This window comes from Oncorhynchus mykiss, chromosome 19 (assembly GCF_057628025.1).
Source record: "Oncorhynchus mykiss isolate SJ-2025 chromosome 19, ASM5762802v1, whole genome shotgun sequence".
Classification (NCBI taxonomy): Eukaryota; Metazoa; Chordata; class Actinopteri; order Salmoniformes; family Salmonidae; genus Oncorhynchus; species Oncorhynchus mykiss.
This window is the reverse complement of record NC_143040.1, coordinates 60,116,750-60,134,700: the sequence shown is the minus strand read 5'-3', so window position 1 is coordinate 60,134,700 and position 17,951 is coordinate 60,116,750. Positions and strand designations below refer to the sequence as shown.

Here is a 17,951-nt window from a genome sequence, read left to right as displayed (position 1 = left end):
GGAGCCATTGTCTAAGCCTATCTAACTGTCCATCAGTCCCCCAGCCCTGAAAGGAACGGTGCTCTGTTATTGCATCAACTATAGGAGTGAAGATGAAGAGGGAAGGAGGGATGGAGAGAATGATGGAGAGAGGGGAAGGGGATGGAGGGATGGAGAGAAGGATGGAGAGAGGGGAAGGGGAGGGAGGGAGGGATGGAGAGAAGGATGGAGAGAGGGAAAGGGGAGGGAGGGAGGGAGGGAGGGAGGGAGGGAGGGAGGGAGGGAGGGAGGGAGGGAGGGAGGGAGGGAGGGAGGGAGGGAGGGAGGGAGGGAGAGCGAGGGAGGGAGGGAGGGAGGGAGGGATGGAGAGAAGGATGGAGGGAGGGGAAGGGGAGGGAGGGATGGAGAGAAGGATGGAGGGAGAGGAAGGGGAGGGAGCGATGGAGAGAAGGATGGAGAGAGGGGAAGGGGAGGGAGGGAGGGATGGAGAGAAGGATGGAGGGAGGGGAAGGGGAAGGGGAGGGAGAGAGCGATGGAAAGGAAAAGGGGATGCCTAGTCAGTTGTACAACTGAATGCAGAGAGGTGAGGGGGGCTGCCTTAATCGACATCCACGTCTTCGGCACCTGGGACACTGCCTTGCTCAGGGGCAGAACGACAGATTTTTACCTTGTCAGCCTTTCGGTTACTGGCCCAACAGTCTAACCACTAGTCTGAGGGAGAGGGAGAGAGCAATGGAGAGAGGGGTGGATAGAGAGAAAGGCCCTGTCCACACATCAGCCACATAACAACCTCAATTACCATAAAACTACTGAATGGCCTGCCTTACACATTACCTCTCTCTCCCTCTGTCTCTCTCTCTCTCTCTCCCTCCCTCTCTCTCTTTCTGTCGCTGTCTGTCTCTCTCTCTGCTCTCTTTCTCCCCCTCTCTCTATCCCTCTCTCTCCCTCTCTCTCTCTCTCTCTCTCTCCCTCCCTCCCTCTCTCTCTTTCTTTCTGTCGCTGTCTGTCTCTCTCTCTGCTCTCTTCCTCCCCCCTCTCTCTATCCCTCTCTGTCACTCTCTCTCTCTCTCTCTCCCTCTCTCCCTCAATCTCTTTCTGTCGCTGTCTGTCTCTCTCTCTGCTCTCTTCCTCCCCCCTCTCTCTATCCCTCTCTCTCCCTCTCTCTTTCTATATTCTTCCCTCTCTCCTGAGGGAGTGTGTGGGAGTGTGGAGTGTGATAGGGAGGTTTCAAAATAGCTTTGAATAGGGAACTTTATCGATGCCATTATTAAAGATTCAACAAAACAACACAACACTAGTTGTGTTGTAGCAGACATTCTTAATAGCATTGTGTGATGGTGAAGATGCATGATGTTGCTATATTAGAGCATTTGCTTTGCTGGTGTAGAGTTACAAGGATACATTTGCCTGTAAAGTATTTGATTGTTGGTCAGTCTCTCTCTCTCGCGCTCTCGCTCTCTCTCTCTCTCTCTCTCTCTCTCTCTCTCTCTCTCTCTCTCTCTCTCTCTCTCTCTCTCTCTCTCTCTCTCTCTCTCACTCACACACACACACATAAACAAACACACAGTGTGTGTGTGTGTGTCGGTCATCTGAAATCAATCATGTCTCTTCTCATGTGTCTCTCTCTTTGTTGTTTTTCCTACAAAAGCACAAATGTGTCAATGGCATTTCACACACAATCCTTCAATTGTCCGAGCACACACGGAACGGCGCTGGGCCAGGGTAAAATCCATGGTGATCGGATCAGCTTGGATCGAAATATTGGTCCTCAGCAATATTCCCACGCTGGGAATGATTCCCCTTCATCACACTGTCTATTAAGCCAGCTGGACATCTGACAGCCCTACGTGTCCTTGTCCTTCCTAAAGGGTTCTTCAGCTGTCCCCATAGGAGAACCCTTTCTGCTTCCAGGTAGAACTGTTTTGTTTTCCATGTAGAACCCTCTGTGAACTCAAAAGGGTTCTACCTGGAACCAAAGATGGTTCTTCAAAATGTTCTCCTATGGGGACAGCTGAATAACCCTTTTAGGCTCTAGATAGCAGTTTTTTCTAAGTGTGTGTGTGTGTGTGTGTGTGTGTGTGTGTCTGTGTACATTTTAAACATTATATCACAACACAACAACATCAGTCAACATCCACCTACCCTGTCCTTCCTCCTCCTCCTCCTCCTCCTCCTCCTCTCACTCACATGGGTGACTTTTTTATAGTTCACTCAGTGACTTACTGACACTTTCAATGTGCTAACTGATCCACATGACTGTGTTAGCCTGCTAAATTAAAGCCTTGGTAACTAGGCTGACCTGGCTATAATATAATGTAATGTCCTGTCAGGGAAGAGTGGAAGATGGAGGGAGAGGGGGATGAAAAATTAAGCAAAGAAGGGAACAATGCAATAGGGATGCAGGGATGAGAGAGGAGGTGTAGTTTGTGAAAGTGACACTATAATTACAGGAACCCTCAGAGGAATTCAACCCAGCTTTCTCTTCTCCTTTATCTCTCTCGTTCTCTCTCTTTCTTTTGTCTCACTCCTCCTCTCTCTATCCTCTCTCTACTTACCCCATCCTTCCCTAACCCTTATTCTTTTCTACTTCGTATTTTTGCTGTTTCTCAATTTCTCTCTCTTCTGCGCCTCCCTTCTCTCTCTCTACCTGCCCAATCACATATCCCACTCTCATCCAGCTTCCTCAATCTCTATTTTTCTCCTCCTTTTTTCTCTCTCTCCCTACCTCTCTTCTCTCTCTCTGTCTTCCTCCCCCTCTCTCTTTACCTGGCCATTCCCATTTCATTACTGCCCCCTTCTCCTCTCCTCCTCCTCTCCTCCCCCTCTCCTCTTCTCCTGGTCATCCTTTATTATTTGAAGGCTCATTTGTTAAGAGGGAATGGTCTCTTTCTCCCTCGTCTTTTTCCTCTTTTTGTGGGCTTTGGAAATATAATTTTTAATTTGATTCATTTAGATTAAATCATTAATCAGGAGTGAGAGTGAGTTAATTTGGTGGGAAATAAATGAGGTAGTTAGAAGGGTCTTTATGAAGTGAGCGCACACTGTGGTGTGTGTGTGTGCGTGCATGTGGGTGTGCGTTTGTGTGCATGCGCATGAGAAAGGGAGGAAGAGAGCAGCAATAAGCGAGAAAGGAATAACAGGGGTAGGTCATTAGTAAATCAACTCTTAAATACTGATACAATATTTGATCAAATATTGTATGTATGCTGCTCAATAAAGGAAAAAAGCAGCAACTATGAGATTTTTTTTTTACTGCAAAATAGTATTTTTCTGTCTAGACAGACAGCAAATACTTTTATTTTTTTTGTATTTATTTCGATCTTGTCTCATCGCTGCAACTCTCCAACGGGCTCGGGAGGCGAAGGTCGAGTAATGCGTCCTCCGAAACATGACCCGCCATCAATGCTGCATCAATGTGTTGGAGGATAAACCGTTCAACTGACAACCGAGGTCAGCCTGCAGGCTCAACGCCTGCCACAAGGAGTCGCTAGAGCGTGATGAGCCAAGTAAAGCCCCCCAGCCAAAACCTCCCCTTACCCAGACGACGCTGGGCCAATTGTGAGCCGCCCTATGGGACTCCCGGTCAAGGCCGGTTGTGACACTGCCTGGGATCGGACCCAGGTCTGTGATGACGCTTCAAGCACTGCGATGCAGTGCCCTAGACCACTGCATCATTTCGGAGGCCTTACAGAATATATACACTCTACTGTAACAGTATATATACACTCTACTGTAACAGTAAATATACACTCTAGTGTAACAGTAAATATATACTCTAGTGTAACAGTAAATATATACTGTAGTGTAACAGTAAATATATACTCTGGTGTAACAGAATATATACACTCTACTGTAACAGTAAATATACACTATACTGTAACAGTAAATATATACTGTAGTGTAACAGTAAATATATACTCTGGTGTAACAGAATATATACACTCTACTGTAACAGTAAATATACACTATACTGTAACAGTAAATATATACTGTAGTGTAACAGTAAATATATACAATAGTTTAACAGTAAATATACACTCTAGTGTAACAGTATATATACACTCTACTGTAACAGTAAATATACACTATACTGTAACAGTAAATATACACTATATTTTAACACTAAATATACACTATACTGTAACAGTAAATATACACTCTAGTGTAACAGAATATATACACTCTACTGTAACAGTAAATATACACTATACTGTAACAATAAATATACACTCTAGTGTAACAGTAAATATATACTATAGTGTAACAGTAAATATATACTATAGTTTAACAATAAATATACACTCTAGTGTAACAGTATATATACACTCTACTGTAACAGTAAATATACACTATATTTTAACAGTAAATATACACTATATTGTAACAGTAAATATACACTATATTTTAACAGTAAGTATACACTATATTTTAACAGTAAGTATATACTGTAGTGTAACAGTAAATATATACTATAGTGTAACAGTAAATATATACTATAGTGTAACAGTAAATATATACTATAGTGTAACAGTAAATATACACTCTAGTGTAACAGTAAATATATACTCTAGTGTAACAGTAAATATATACTATAGTGTAACAGTAAATATATACTATAGTGTAACAGTAAATATACACTCTAGTGTAACAGTAAATATATACTCTAGTGTAACAGTAAATATATACTGTAGTGTAACAGTAAATATATACTCTAGTGTAACAGTAAATATACACTATATTTTAACAGTAAATATACACTATATTTTAACAGTAAATATACACTCTACTGTAACAGTAAATATACACTATATTTTAACAGTAAATATATACTATAGTGTAACAGTAAATATATACTATAGTGTAACAGTAAATATACACTCTAGTGTAACAGGATATATACACTATATTTTAACAGTAAGTATATACTGTAGTGTAACAGTCAATATATACTATAGTGTAACAGTAAATATACACTCTAGTGTAACAGTAAATATATACTATAGTTTAACAGTAAATATACACTCTACTGTAACAGTAAATATATACTATAGTTTAACAGTAAATATATACTATAGTTTAACAGTAAATATATACTACATTTTAACAGCAAATATATACTGTAGTGTAACAGTAAATATATACTATAGTTTAACAGTAAATATATACTATATTTTAACAGTAAACATATACTGTAGTGTAACAGTAAATATATACTATATTTTAACAGTAAATATATACTGTAGTGTAACAGTAAATATTTACTATAGTTTAACAGTAAATACATACTATAGTTTAACAGTATAGTGTTCATTTCGTACATGATAATATATCTACTGATGTTCATGCACCTCTCCACCCATCCCTCCTTCATCACTCCATCCCAGCCCCCTGTGTGCTAGCCCACTTGGAGTTCAGAGTCTCTTGACCGCTTGATGACACGACCCCTCTCTGTACCTGTTCTGTCAGCTCTTCTGCTGTCACACACACACACACACACACACACACACACACACACACACACACACACACACACACACACACAAACAATCACACACACACACACACATACACACACACAAACTGCCGTGGCTCTCTTTTCGTCTGTCTCTCTTTTCAACTTCCTCCTCTTCCTCTAAGAGGCTTCTATTGACAGAGAAGGGAATAGTTCAATACAGTATGTTGGTGTGACAATGGATGTACCTACAGTACATTATATGGTGTGCCAGAGATGGAAAACACTTGTTGGTCTTGTTTCTGAAGTAATTCTTATCTGATCGAATCAAGGGTAGGAGCAGTCAATTCAGTGTGTCATCTGTATTCGCACACACACACACACACACACACTAATTAATTCTCACTCTTCAGCTTAGCGTGTTTGCTAAGTCTCTCACGTCTGTTGTCTCTCCGCTGGTCAGCACATTTTCCCAGAATGCAAATCCCTGTCTGAGGGCGATCCAAACGCCAGCGGAAATCTGTCCCTGCACGTTCAAAGCGATGCTCCGATATTCTGGGCCCTACCTTCACAAACACACACACACTAGTGTTGCACAGTATACCCATACATCCTACTAGAATTTCTGTTACATTCGGTACTTCTGTCAAATGTGTCTCACGTGATTGAAAGGACCAAGTCTGTATCAGCATAGCTCCTTGACAGTGTGAAGAGCAGAGTTCCTGCTCTACTTAGTCATTGCTAGAGCTGTCTGAGCTGTGTTAGCTCCCCACTCAGGCTGCACACAATTTAACACACTTGAATAATGCAACACGGCATGTAGAAATGTTGAAACTTTTCATTATTGTTCGCAAAACAATGTCCTTACAGGCTAGAACACTTTTACAATGCTAGACAAAGCTGGTAGCTGCCAGGTTTAATTGCCAGCTAACTTTCCTTACTCGCTTACAGCTGAAACCAGATTGCAAAATATGCTGATATCTACAGTGAGGGCGAAAAGTATTTGATCCCCTGCTGATTTTGTACGTTTGCCCACTGACAAAGAAATTATCAGTCTATAATTTTAATGGTAGGTTTATTTGAACAGTGAGAGACAGAATAACAACAACAAAAAAAAAAATCCAGAAAAACGCATGTCAAAAATGTTATAAATTGATTTGCATTTTAATGAGGGAAATAAGTATTTGACCCCCTCTCAATCAGAAAGATTTCTGGCTCCCAGGTGTCTTTTATACAGCACACTCTTAAAGGGAGTGCTCCAAATCTCAGTTTGTTACCTGTATAAAAGACACCTGTCCACAGAAGCAATCGATCAATCAGATTCCAAACTCTCCACCATGGCCAAGACCAAAGAGCTCTCCAAGGCTGGAATGGGCTACAAGACCATTGCCAAGCAGCTTGGTGAGAAGATGACAACAGTTGGTGCGATTATTCGTAAATGGAAGAAACACAAAAGAACTGTCAATCTCCCTCGGCCTGGGGCTCCATGCAAGATCTCACCTTGTGGAGTTGCAATGATCATGAGAACGGTGAGGAATCAGCCCAGAACTACACGGGAGGATCTTATCAATGATCTCAAGGCAGCTGGGACCATAGTCACCAAGAAAACAATTGGTAACACACTACACCGTGAAGGACTGAAATCCTGCAACTCAACTCGCCGTGTTTGGAGGAGGAATGCTGGAATGCTGCCTATGACCCCAAGAACACCATCCCCATCGTCAAACATGGAGGTGGAAACTTTATGCTTTGGGGGTGTTTTTCTGCTAAGGGGACAGGACAACTTCACCACATCAAAGGGACGATGGACGGGGCCATGTGCCGTCAAATCTTGGGTGAGAACCTCCTTCCTTCAGCCAAGGCAACAAAGGAGTGGCTCAAGAAGAAGCACATTAAGGTCCTGGAGTGGCCTAGCTAGTCTCCAGACCTTAATCCCATAGAAAATCTGTGAAGGGAGCTGAAGGTTTGAGTTGCCAAAAGTCAGCCTCAAAACCTTAATGACTTGGAGAAGATCTGCAAAGAGGAGTGGGACAAAATACCTCCTGAGATGTGTGCAAACCTGGTGGCCAACTACAAGAAACGTCTGACCTCTGTGATTGCCAACAAAGGGTTTTGCCACCAAGTACTAGGTCATGTTTTGCAGAGGGGTCAAATATTTAGCAATTTATAACATTTTTGACATGCGTTTTTCTGGATTTTGTTGTTGTTGTTCTGTCTCTCACTGTTCAAATAAACCTACCATTAAAATGATAGACTGATCATTTCTTTGTCAGTGGGAAAACATACAAAATCAGCAGGGAATCAAATACTTTTTTCACTTTGTCTCCCTTGCCACCAAAAACGCATTGACTTCTTCATCTCCCTCGCCTCTCATCTGGTTTCCACTAGATTCCAAAGTCAAAGTCAAAATAAAATTGATCAGCTTTTGCTCTTCCAGCTCTGACTCTACTGACTACGTTATTGAGGAAAAAATGACTTCCTATGACTGTGATATGTGGTTGTCCCACCTAGCTATCTCAGATTAATCCAGTTGCTTTGGATAAGAGACTAAATGACTACAATGTTCATGTGAATACCTCTTTAATGATGTCATTACTTTCTTAAAGAGACGGTTCACTCTTTTAATAAAGTAAGAGATTGCTTTTATGCAAATGCTGTTGATCAGTACAATAAAATAATGTTTTCCTAGCCGTTTCCAATAGAATAAATCCAAAATGGAAGGAATTGTTTGTCATCTGTAGCCTCATGAAATGTGCTAAAACAAGCTCAATAACTCAGTGCATGCAGACACTCCTATTGAATCATTTCCATTCACCTGTATTGTGAATAGAACTAGGCTACATCTTGATTCGCCCAGTTTATCAATTGAGATTTACCATTCAACTAAATTATTACCGTTATGTTGTTTTGTAGTTAGATTGGTAAAAACAAAGTCAAATTAATTGTATGATTGTATAATTGATTAATTCATGCATACATGGCTGTCCAATAAATGTACATACAATTTTTCAAATGTAATGCCATTGAACTCAAAAGATGGCCAACGATTGAACAGAGCAGTAGCTGAGTTTTTCTGTCTGGATCCAGTGAACAGAGCAGTGGCTGAGTTTATCTGTCTGGATCCAATGAACAGAGCAGTATCTGAGTTTATCTGTCTGGATCCAGTGAACAGAGCAGTATCTGAGTTTATCTGTCTGGATCCAATGAACAGAGCAGTATCTGAGTTTATCTGTCTGGATCCAGTGCACAGAGCAGTATCTGAGTTTATCTGTCTGGATCCAAAAAACAGAGCAGTATCTGAGTTTATCTGTCTGGATCCAGTGAACAGAGCAGTATCTGAGTTTATCTGTCTGGATCCAATGAACAGAGCAGTATCTGAGTTTATCTGTCTGGATCCAGTGCACAGAGCAGTATCTGAGTTTATCTGTCTGGATCCAATGAACAGAGCAGTATCTGAGTTTATCTGTCTGGATCCAGTGAACAGAGCAGTATCTGAGTTTATCTGTCTGGATCCAGTGAACAGAGCAGTATCTGAGTTTATCTGTCTGGATCCAGTGCACAGAGCAGTATCTGAGTTTATCTGTCTGGATCCAATGAACAGAGCAGTATCTGAGTTTATCTGTCTGGATCCAATGAACAGAGCAGTATCTGAGTTTATCTGTCTGGATCCAATGAACAGAGCAGTATCTGAGTTTATCTGTCTGGATCCAGTGAACAGAGCAGTATCTGAGTTTATCTGTCTGGATCCAATGAACAGAGCAGTATCTGAGTTTATCTGTCTGGATCCAGTGAACAGAGCAGTATCTGAGTTTATCTGTCTGGATCCAGTGAACAGAGCAGTATCTGAGTTTATCTGTCTGGATCCAGTGCACAGAGCAGTATCTGAGTTTATCTGTCTGGATCCAATGAACAGAGCAGTATCTGAGTTTATCTGTCTGGATCCAATGAACAGAGCAGTATCTGAGTTTATCTGTCTGGATCCAATGAACAGAGCAGTATCTGAGTTTATCTGTCTGGATCCAGTGAACAGAGCAGTATCTGAGTTTATCTGTCTGGATCCAATGAACAGAGCATTATCTGAGTTTATCTGTCTGGATCCAGTGAACAGAGCAGTATCTGAGTTTATCTGTCTGGATCCAATGAACAGAGCAGTATCTGAGTTTATCTGTCTGGATCCAGTGAACAGAGCAGTATCTGAGTTTATCTGTCTGGATCCAGTGAACAGAGCAGTATCTGAGTTTATCTGTCTGGATCCAGTGAACAGAGCAGTATCTGAGTTTATCTGTCTGGATCCAGTGAACAGAGCAGTATCTGAGTTTATCTGTCTGGATCCAGTGAACAGAGCAGTATCTGAGTTTATCTGTCTGGATCCAATGAACAGAGCAGTATCTGAGTTTATCTGTCTGGATCCAGTGAACAGAGCAGTATCTGAGTTTATCTGTCTGGATCCAATGAACAGAGCAGTATCTGAGTTTATCTGTCTGGATCCAATGAACAGAGCAGTATCTGAGTTTATCTGTCTGGATCCAGTGAACAGAGCAGTATCTGAGTTTATCTGTCTGGATCCAATGAACAGAGCAGTATCTGAGTTTATCTGTCTGGATCCAGTGCCATTCTGTGACTTTGGCTAATATGCCTTCTTTTTGTTGTTTTTGTGGTATCGCGATGGTATCGAGTATCGTGATGTTGTCTAGTATCATGATGTTATCGAGTATCGTGATATTGTCGAGTATCGTGATATTGTCTAGTATCATGATGTTATCGAGTATCGTGATATTGTCGAGTATCGTGATGTTATCGAGTATCATGATGGTATCGAGTATCGTGATGTTATCGGGTATCATGATGGTATCGAGTATCGTGATGTTATCGAGTATCGTGATATTGTCGAGTATCGTGATGTTATCGAGTATCATGATGGTATCGAGTATCGTGATGTTGTCTAGTATCATGATGTTATCGGGTATCATGATGTTATCGAGTATCATGATGGTATCGAGTATCGTGATGTTGTCTAGTATCATGATGTTATCGAGTATCATGATGGTATCGAGTATCGTGATGTTATCGAGTATCGTGATATTGTCGAGTATCGTGATGTTATCGAGTATCATGATGGTATCGAGTATCATGATGGTATCGAGTATCATGATGTTGTCTAGTATCATGATGGTATCGAGTATCGTGATGTTGTCGAGTATCATGATGTTATCGGGTATCATGATGGTATCGGGTATCATGATGGTATCGAATATTGTGATGTTGTCGAGTATCGTGATGTTGTCTAGTATCATGATGTTATCGGGTATCATGATGGTATCGAGTATCATGATGTTATCGGGTATCATGATGGTATCGGGTATCATGATGGTATCGAATATTGTGATGTTGTCGAGTATCGTGATGTTGTCTAGTATCATGATGGTATCGAGTATCGTGATGTTGTCTAGTATCGTGATATTATCGAGTATCGTGATGTTATCGAGTATCGTGATGTTGTCTAGTATCGTGATGTTATCGAGTATCGTGATATTGTCTAGTATCGTGATGTTGTCTAGTATCATGATGTTATCGAGTATCGTGATGTTATCGAGTATCGTGATGTTGTCTAGTATCGTGATGTTATCGAGTATCGTGATATTGTCGAGTATCGTGATGTTATCGAGTATCATGATGGTATCGAGTATCATGATGGTATCGAGTATCATGATGGTATCGAGTATCATGATGGTATCGAGTATCGTGATGTTATCGAGTATCGTGATATTGTCGAGTATCGTGATGTCATCGAGTATCGTGATGTTATCGAGTATCGTGATATTGTCGAGTATCATGATGGTATCGAGTATCGTGATGTTATCGAGTATCGTGATATTGTCGAGTATCGTGATGTTATCGAGTATCATGATGGTATCGAGTATCGTGATGTTATCGAGTATCGTGATGTTATCGGGTATCATGATGGTATCGAGTATCGTGATGTTATCGGGTATCATGATGGTATCGAGTATCGTGATGTTGTCGAGTATCGTGATATTGTCGAGTATCGTGATGTTATCGAGTATCATGATGGTATCGAGTATCGTGATGTTATCGAGTATCGTGATATTGTCGAGTATCGTGATGTTATCGAGTATCATGATGGTATCGAGTATCATGATGGTATCGAGTATCATGATGTTGTCTAGTATCATGATGGTATCGAGTATCGTGATGTTGTCGAGTATCATGATGTTATCGGGTATCATGATGGTATCGGGTATCATGATGGTATCGAATATTGTGATGTTGTCGAGTATCGTGATGTTGTCTAGTATCATGATGTTATCGGGTATCATGATGGTATCGAGTATCATGATGTTATCGGGTATCATGATGGTATCGGGTATCATGATGGTATCGAATATTGTGATGTTGTCGAGTATCGTGATGTTGTCTAGTATCATGATGTTATCGAGTATCATGATGGTATCGAGTATCGTGATGTTGTCTAGTATCGTGATATTATCGAGTATCGTGATGTTATCGAGTATCGTGATGTTGTCTAGTATCGTGATGTTATCGAGTATCGTGATATTGTCTAGTATCGTGATGTTGTCTAGTATCATGATGTTATCGAGTATCGTGATGTTATCGAGTATCGTGATGTTGTCTAGTATCGTGATGTTATCGAGTATCGTGATATTGTCGAGTATCGTGATGTTATCGAGTATCATGATGGTATCGAGTATCATGATGGTATCGAGTATCATGATGGTATCGAGTATCGTGATGTTATCGAGTATCGTGATGTTATCGAGTATCGTGATATTGTCGAGTATCGTGATGTCATCGAGTATCGTGATGTTATCGAGTATCGTGATATTGTCGAGTATCATGATGGTATCGAGTATCGTGATGTTATCGAGTATTGTGATATTGTCGAGTATCGTGATGTTATCGAGTATCATGATGGTATCGAGTATCGTGATGTTATCGAGTATCGTGATGTTATCGGGTATCATGATGTTATCGGGTATCATGATGGTATCGAGTATCGTGATGTTATCGGGTATCATGATGGTATCGAGTATCGTGATGTTATCGGGTATCATGATGGTATCGAGTATCGTGATGTTGTCGAGTATCATGATGTTATCGGGTATCATGATGGTATCGGGTATCATGATGGTATCGAATATTGTGATGTTGTCGAGTATCGTGATGTTGTCTAGTATCATGATGTTATCGGGTATCATGATGGTATCGAGTATCATGATGTTATCGGGTATCATGATGGTATCGGGTATCATGATGGTATCGAATATTGTGATGTTGTCGAGTATCGTGATGTTGTCTAGTATCATGATGTTATCGGGTATCATGATGTTATCGAGTATCATGATGGTATCGAGTATCGTGATGTTGTCTAGTATCATGATGTTATCGAGTATCGTGAGTATCGTGGTACTAAACTTGGTATCAAAGTACAAATTACAGTGTCATGACAATACGAACAATGCACAAAATGTAAACATTATTAAACTGACCAGTGTTCCATTATTAAAGTGGCCGGTGATTCCAAGTCTATATGCAGTATATAGGGCAGCAGCCTCTAATGTGCTAGTGATAGCTATTTAACAGAATTTAACAGTCTGATGACCTAGAGATAGAAGCTGTTTTTCAGTCTCACGGTCACAGCGTTGATGCACTTGTACTGACCTCACCTTCTGGATGATAGCAGGGTGAACAGGCCTTGTTCCTTGTGGGCCTCAGCGAAGTGGAGGTGTTTTTTCCTACCTTCACCACCTGGGGCAACCCACCAGGAAGTCCAGGACACAGTTGCACAGGGTGGGGTTCAGACCCAGAGCCTCCAGCTTAAAGATGATCTTGGAGGGTACTATGGTGTTGAATGCTGAGCTATAGTCAATGAACAGCATTCTTACATAGGTATTCCTCTTGTCCAGATGGGATAGGGCCGTGTGCAGTGCGATGGCGATTGCATCGTCTGTGGATCTATAGAGGTGGTAAACAAATTGAAGTGGGTCTAGGGTGTCAGGTAAGGTAGGGGTGATATGATCCCTGGCCTCTCAAAGCAATTCATGATGACAGAAGTGAGTGCTACGGGGCGATAGTCATTTCGTTTCTTGGGCACAGGAACAATGGTGGCATCTTGAAGCATGTGGGGACAGAAGACTGGGATTGAATATGTCCATCTCACCCCTTCTCTCCACAACTTCTCGTCTCTCCAAGTCATCTGTATACTTCTGTATACTTCTGGCCCTTCTTTGGACACTGTGTTAACTAACCTCCAGACGAGCTTCAATGCCGTACAACTCTCCTTCCGTGGCTTCCAACTGCTATTAAATGCAAGTAAAACTAAATGCATGCTCTTCAGCCGATCGCTGCCCACACCTGCCCGCCCGTCCAGCATCACTACGCTGGAAGGTTCTGACTTAGAATATATGGACAATTACAAATACCAAGGTGTCTGGTTAGACTGTAAACTCTCCTTCCAGACTCACATTAAACATCTCCAATCCAATAAAATCTAGAATCGGCTTCCTATTTCGCAAAAAAGTATCCTTCACTCATGCTGCCAAACATATCCTCGTAAAAAAGACTATCCTACCGATCCTCAACTTCGGCGATGTCATTTACAAAATAGCCTCCAGCACTCTACTCAACAAATTGGATGCAGTCTATCACAGTGCCATCCGATTTGTCACCAAAGCCCCATACACTACCCACCACTGCGACCTGTACACTCTCTTTGGCTGGCCCTCGCTTCATACTCGTCGCCAAACCCACTGGCTCCAGGTCATCTACAAGTCTCTGCTAGGTAAAGCCCCGCCTTATCTCAGCTCACTGGTCACCATAGCAGCAACCACCCGTAGCACACGCTCCAGCAGGAGCAGGTATATCTCACTGGTCATCCCCCAAAGCCAATTCCTACTTTGGCCACCTTTCCTTCCAGTTCTCTCCTGCCAATGACTGGAAAGAACTACAAAAATCACTGAAGCTGGAGACACGTATCTCCCTCACTAGCTTTAAGCACCAGCTGTTAGAGCATCTCACAGATGCAGAGCCCATCTGTAAATAGCCCATCCAACTACCTCATCCCCATACTGTATTTACCTCATCCCCATACTGTATTTATTTATTTATCTTGCTCCTTTGCACCCCAGTATCTCTACTTGCACATTCATCTTCTGCACATCTTCCATTCCAGTGTTTAATTGCTATATTGTAATTACTTTCCCACCATGGCCTATTTATTGCCTATATAGACTTTTTTTCTACTGTATTATTGACTGTATGTTTGTTTATTCCATGTGTAACTCTGTGTTGTTGTATGTGTCGAACTGCTTTGCTTTATCTTGGCCAGGTCACAGTTGTAAATGAGAACTTGTTCTCAACTAGCCTACCTGGTTAAATAAAGATGAAATAAAAAATGTAAAAATCTATCTCCCCTCATCTCCTCGTCTCCTAGTCATCTATCTCTCCTCCTCTCCTCATCTCCTAGTCATCTATCGCTATTCTTCTTCCCTCTTCCACTCCACCTTTGTATTAATGGACTGTGAGAGTAAGAGTCCCCCTCCCTCTCTCCATCCCTCTCCCTCTACATTTCCCCCTTTATCTCTCATTCCCTCTCCCTCTACCCCTCCTTCTTCCCTCCGTCTCTCTGTCCCTCTACTTCCCTATAAATTTGCTAGATGCCAGAAGGGATTCTACCACCGCTATGAAATCCTCAACAAGTCTTGTAATGTCTTCATGGTCATCTGTGGGTTTCTAGTAAATGCCCAAGAGAAGAGGATCATTTAAAAGGAAACGAACACTCAAGTCAGACAATAGGCCTATCTCTCTGCTTCCTTAATTAAAACCCTAAGTGTCTTGTAATCAGGCGCAGATTTATGACATGATGAAATGAATTTCCTCTCCGTCCCTCCTCCTATGGGTTTCACTCCCCTCCTCCATTTCTCTCCTCTCCTCCAATCCCCCTTAGCCCTCCCTCTCTCCTTCAATCCCACTCCTCTCTCTCTCTCTCTCTCTCTCTCTCTCTCTCTCTCTCTCCCCCTCTCTCCTTCAATCCCACTCCTCTTTCTCTCTCTCTCTCTCTCTCCCTCTCTCCTTCAATCCCACTCCTCTCTCTCTCTCTCTCCTCCAATCCCCCTTAGCCCTCCCTCTCTCCTTCAATCCCACTCCTCTCTCTCTCTCTCCCTCTCTCCTTCAATCCCACTCCTCTCTCTCTCTCTCTCTCTCTCTCTCTCACTCCCTCTCTCCTTCAATCCCACTCCTCTCTCTCTCTCTCTCTCTCTCTCTCTCTCTCTCTCTCTCTCTCTCTCTCTATATATATATATATATATATATATATATATAAATATATATAGCTCTCTCTCTCAGTTAGGTCGCCTATAAATGTGTTACAGTCCTGTAGCTGACCATACAGTATGTGAAAGCCATCAAACCATACATGTCAGCGTGCAACGTGCATGTTTTTCAATCCCACTCCTCTCTCTCTCTCTCTCTCTCTCCCTCTCTCCTTCAATCCCACTCCTCTCTCTCTCTCTCTCTCTCTCTCTCTCACTCCCTCTCTCCTTCAATCCCACTCCTCTCGCTCTCTCTCTCTCTCTCTCTCTCTCTCTCTCTCTCTCTCTCTCTCTCTCTCTCTCTCTCTCTCTCTCTCTCTCTCTCTCTCTCTCTCTCTCTCTCTATATATATATATATATATATAGCTCTCTCTCTCAGTTAGGTCGCCTATAAATGTGTTACAGTCCTGTAGCTGACCATACAGTATGTGAAAGCCATCAAACCATACATGTCAGCGTGCAACGTGCATGTTTTTCATCATACAGTAGCATGCAAAAGTATTCACCCCCCTTTGGCATTTTTCCTATTTTGTTGCCTTTACAACCTGGAATTTATATATATTTTTGGGGGGGTTGTATCATTTGATTTACACAACATGTCTACCACTTTGAAGATGCAAAATATTGTTTATTGTGAAACAAACAAGAAATAAGACAGAAAAACAGAAAACGTGTATAACTTTTCACCCTCCCAAAGTCAATACTTTGTTGAGCCACCTTTTGCAGCAATTACAGCTGCAAGTCTCTTGGGGTATGTCTCTATAAGCTTGGCACATCTAGCCACTGGGATTTTTGCCCATTTTTCAAGGCAAAACTGCTCCAGCTCCTTCAAGTTGGATGGGTTCCGCTGGTGTTCAGCAATCTTCAAGTCATACCACAGATTATCAATTGGATTGAGGTCTGGGCTTTGACTAGGCTAATCCAAGACATTTAAATGTTTCCATTAAACCACTTGAGTGTTTCTTTAGCAGTATGCTTAGGGTCATTGTCCTGCTGGAAGGTCAACCTCCGTCCCAGTCAAATCTCTGGAAGACTGAAACAGGTTTCCCTCAAGAATTTCCCTGTATTTAGCACTATCCATCATTCCTTCAATTCTGACCAGTTTCCCAGTCCCTGCTGATGAAAAACATCCCCACAGCATGATGCTGCCACCACCTTGCATCACTGTGGGGATGGTATTCTCGGGGTGATGAGAGGTGTTGGGTTTGCGCCAGACATAGCGTTTTCCTAGATGGCCAAAAAGCTCAATTTTAGTCTCATCTGACCAGAGTACCTTCTTCCATATATTTGGGGAGTCTCCCAGAGGCCTTTTGGCGAACAGCAATGTTTTTTTCCGGCCACTCTTCCGTAAAGCCCAGCTCAGTGGAGTGTACGGCTTAAGGTGGTCCTATGGACAATCTCCGCTGTGGAGCTTTGCAGCTCCTTCAGGGTTATCTTTGGTCTATTTGTTGCCTCTCTGATTAATGCCCTACTTGCCTGGACCGCAAGTTTTGGTGGGCAGCCCTCTCTTGGCAGATTTGTTGGGTGCCCTATTCTTTCCATTCTTTAATAATTAATTTAATGGTGCTCCGTGGGATGTTCAAAGTTTCAGATATTTTTTTTAGAACCCAACCCTGACCTGTACTTCTCCACAACTTTATCCCTGACCTGTTTGGAGAGCTCCTTGGTCTTCATGGTGCCACTTGCTTTGTGGTCCCCCTTGATTAGTGGTGTTGCAGAACAGGTGTATATATACTGAGGTCATGTGACAGATCATGTGACACTTAGATTGCACACAGGTGAACTTTATTTAACACATCATGTGACTTCTGAAGGTAATTGGTTGCATCAGATCTTATTTAGGGGCGTCATAGCATAGCAAAGGGGGTGAATACATATGTACCACTTTTCCGCTTTTTATTATGTATAATTTTTTTTGTTATTTTTTTCATTTCACTTCACCAATTTTGTCTATGTCCTTTACATGAAATCCAAATAAAAATATATTTAAATTACAGGTTGTAATGCAACAGAATAGGAAAAACGCCAAGGGGGATGAATACTTTTACAAGGCACTGTAGGTGTGTTTGTGTGTGTGTGTGAGTGAGTGTATCTGGTTACAGCTCGTTAGCAGTAGAAGCTGACAACAGCTCTATGTCGTGGGCCTTGACATTTCTCTGTCTACGCTAGAA

The 17,951-nt window shown here is 41.9% G+C and overlaps 1 protein-coding gene across 6 annotated transcripts in view; it reads left to right on the top strand.

The window, feature by feature from the left end:
* LOC110498090 (estrogen-related receptor gamma) overlaps positions 1 to 17,951 on the top strand; it is a 283,235-nt gene that overhangs the window by 200,944 nt on the left and 64,340 nt on the right. The window lies entirely within an intron of this gene.